Here is a 4,289-nt window from a genome sequence, read left to right on the forward strand (position 1 = left end):
AAAAAAACCGAAGCCCCCCAACGCTCGCGCGCTTTTATAGCAATCCTGCCCGCCCACCTCACGTGGCCAGGCTGTAAGCCACGCCTCCTTTCTGGTCGGGTGCGCAGGGCGGTGAGGCCGGTTAGCCGCAGAGGCGCCTGGGCCGTGCAGTTCGCAGTTGCCCTCGGTGGAAAGGATGCAGTTTCCGTCGATTGCCATCTTTCCGGCGTACTCACTGGGGAATAAGCGCACGATTTTACGCAGGTTGAGACTGGCTAGGGAATGCTGGGAGTTATAGAACTTTTTTCGCCTAGGCGTGTGCAGCTTTCACACTGGATAGCTTAACTTTTAAAAATGGAGATGTGTTCCTACATGCCCAGTGGGCACTTGATAAGCACCGCGTTACGTGATGACTTGCACGTCTGAAAGGGCCCCAAGCTGCCAATTATGGGCTGCCATCCTCTCTGCCTAGTAAGGGTGCAATCAACCCAAAAGTCTTCTATGTTGGCTAGGAAATGCTGGTAGTTGTGGTACTTCTTTTATGTCTAAACGTGCAAAGGATTGTGCCTTAAATTTCACTGAAGTTAATGGGGTTTTCTTCTGAGTCAGCATGCATGAAGTTGTGTCATTTCTCCTTGGAACAACACATGCTGTCTACTTTCCCATTGTGCACAAAGGTCCACAGTGATGCAATATGAATTTATTTAAATAGCATGAGGCCTAGTGTTTGGGATTTCCAGATCTTGTTATCAGGCAGGGCATTGCACAAAGCTGGCAGTTACTGCTTCCTCCTATCCATCTCCTGCCCAGGGTTTCATCCAACTACCCGGGTCCTTCTGCAGGACACTGTGACCTGTAACATAATACCCCATGCATTTGACATAGTGGATTTTTGCCTAGGAAATCTTATACAGAAATAAATCTGTTAAACTTTAAGGTGCCGCAAGACTCTCTGTGGTTGTGACGTGTACGGAGCTCTAGCAGGGCGTTCTACTCTGGCCCCCGTTTGTTTTGTTTCTTTTCCAACCACTTCTCACCATCACAGGGCTGCCGAGTAGGCACACTCCTAGTGGGACTCATTTTTGCCCCCTTCATTTTTAAAAGATTTTCCTCCTCCACTATTTCTACAAATTTTGGGTTCTCCTCCGCATGCAGACACCATTCAGTGTCCTCAGCATGACTCTGGCACTTACCACCTGAGTTTACTCTGAGAAGGAACAAAGGGAGAAGTCATACAGGAAGATGCTCAGTGCAAGTTGTATAGCAGTCCTTTGTGACTGAGGTGAAAAACAGTGCAAACTTACTTTGCATGCTATGTTTAGCACAGTGGTTAGATTACAACTGGGCTTCTTGGAGGACTAGGGCTGAAGAAAACGAAATTTGAGAGAGAAGCTCACTGAGCCAGGCACAATCTCGTAACCTAACCAGAAGGGTTTTGTAAGGATAAAATGGAGCTGAAGGAAGAACCTAACCAATTCATGGGTTGTGAGGATTATTGGAGAGAACTGCTCTGAGCTTCTTGGAGGAGAGATGGGAGATGTATTTTAGATATTTTGAAACTCTACTGTGATATAAGATAGGAGGGCTTTAAAAAGCCCACACCTTCTCCCACAAAACAGTTTAGGGCTTGACCCTGTGCACATAAGCTAAATGGGAGTAAGCCCCATGTAAATTAGAAGTCTTTCTTTCTGAGTAGACATTGTTTATGTTTGCAGCTTTTATAGAAGGACTTTTAAAAATTATCTTTGGCAAATGTACATATCTCCAAATGCCTGAAGTCAATGGAAAAAGTGAAGGGTCTATCTACACCTGTGTTGTTGTTATGTGGCACCAAGTCATCTCCAACTTCTGGCAGTTCAATGCAAAATGGCTTCCCTTGACACCTGCCCAGTGCTTACAAGCTCAGGTCTGGGGCTTCCTTTATGAGCTCAATCCATCTCGTATTTGGTCTTCCCTGGCTTCCTCTGCCTTCGACTTTCCTTAGCATGACTGTCCTCTCTAGAGAGTCTTGCCTTCTCAGGATGTGTCCAAAATATCACAACTCCAGTTTTGTCATTTGTGCTTCTAGCACAAGTTCTGGCTTGATTTGATCTGGGAGCCACTTGTTTGTCTTTCTGTCAGATCAGGGTATTCACAAATACCTCCTCCAGCACTGTCTTTCAAATGCATCACTTTTCTTCCTGCCAGCTTTTTTCACTGTCCGGCTTCCAGGCTTTGATGAGGTTTTCTATATAAGGTATTTATTGTACAGTCGTGATTTTCCATTCAGGGTAGTTTGTTTTACACCATGCTGGTAGCCTCGGGCTCTTCTGAACTTTGCCATCACTAGACTGCATGCTAAAGAGGGTATTTCTGATATTTATTTATTTATTCGATTTATATCCTGCCTTTTTCCTACAAAGGGCTCAAGGCAGCTTACATCATTCTCCTCCTCCATCTTATCCCCACAACAACAACCCCGTGAGGTAGGTTGGGCTGAGAGTCTGTGACTGACCCAAAGTCACCCAGTTGGTTCCATGGCTGAGCGGGGACTCGAACCCACATCGTCTGAGTCCCAGTCCCATGCTCTTAACCACTGCCTTTGTACAATCCCAGAAATATTATCACTGCGCTGCTTAATGCTTGTGCAATAGAACACATAAAAAGCAAACTCCGCGGGGAGGGGGGCGCAGTACGCGCCGAATTGCTAATCTTAATCCCGGAAAGTATCCGGGATCCTCGGTTAAATGCGGTGAGAAAAGTTCCGTGTAGAACAGCCTTATAATTTATGGGCTATGGGTGGCATACAAATGTAATAAATGAAATGAAATACCTATATATGCATAAACTGCATGACGCAAGGGATTTCCCGAGTTTACAAACGAGGGGGAAAAAAGCTCGGGAATGCAATGAATTCATCCGGCATGCAACCGAAGCGAACCTGCCCATGCCAATCCTGAGGGCGAGCCTTTCTGGCCAAACTACATTTCCCAGCAGCCACTTCGAGAATGTTGCCGCTCGTGCGCGGCGGGCAGGCTCGCAGAAGAGCGAAGCGAATTTGCATCACGGTGCGGACGGGAAAGGGGAGGTGGGGAAGACCGCTGAATTTGACTATGAAAAGTACGTTTGCAAAACAAATGTTTGCGCCGAGAAGCCCGCCAGAGAAAGCCGCCTAACCGAGGCTCGCTTACGCTTTGTGGATTTCGCGGCTGCAAACAATGCCAGCTGCTGAAACATTTGGAGAGGTCATCGGGAGGTGTGTCTTTGTGCTCTCGCCTACGCTGCCTCGCTACTTTTGCGGTGTGCCTTTGGGTGACTGCAGATTAATGAATGCACCGCAGGGCGCCCAGGGAGGGGGAGACAAGAGCACATACTTCCTCTTAGTCATGAAGAAGGATTTTATATTGAAAACCCAAAAACATTTAAGATAAAGTGATGGTGGCCTTAAAAAGAACAACAATCCAAAGCATCCCGACGCAAAAGTAGTTTAGGGTGCGATGTTCTTCATGTTTGGACAGAAAGAAATCCTCCAACTCTGACAATTCCCCAGCCAGTTAAACATATAGGATTGCACCCCATAGAGAGCCATTCTGGTGTGATGGGTCTGACTGCTGGAGCCGGCACCTGGAAGAGCCGGATCCTGGTCCTGCTTGGTCATGAAGTTCCAAGCAGGGTGACTCTGGCTCAGATGCGCCCTCTCAGCCTAATTACTTCACAGGATTGTTGTGAGGATAAAAACAGCTATGCAGCTGCCTGGAGTTCCCCACAGGAGGAGAGATGGTGGGATATGAATGCAATGAAATTATAATTGCTCAAAAGAGTAACATGTTCACCCATGCACGTTGATCACTTGATGGCCATAACGTTAGGCGATGACTTGCATGTCTGGAAATGCCCCATGCTAGGGGTATGCAAACTTTCTGCCTCCAGGGAACCCAGTGTCCATTCTTGCTCTGCTTGAACTGTAAGTATGTGATCTGGAAAAATACTCGGGCCTTTTCTGTTCATCCTCAATCCTTCCAGGGAATAGACATACTGAAAGATGAGATACAGCAGTGAATAAATCCAGGACTCACATTAATTCTTAGTCCTAGTATATTATGAAAGAGCAAAATTCTCTACAGCATGGGTAATTTTTTACACCTCCAGCATGTCTCCCTTTCTGGGAGGGTAGAGTGGAAAATTGCCTGAATGGAGTGATAAAAGCCTCATCCGGAAGCACTTTTGGGAGGGATTTACCCACTACGTCCATCTTTTCCCCTCAGCACATGTAGATGCAACACTGCTCCTTCCTGTGTGACAATCCACAACAATCTCTATAGCCTGAAGTA

This window comes from Varanus komodoensis, unplaced genomic scaffold, assembly GCF_004798865.1.
Source record: "Varanus komodoensis strain SLA01 unplaced genomic scaffold, ASM479886v1 scaffold8, whole genome shotgun sequence".
NCBI lineage: Eukaryota > Metazoa > Chordata > Lepidosauria > Squamata > Varanidae > Varanus > Varanus komodoensis.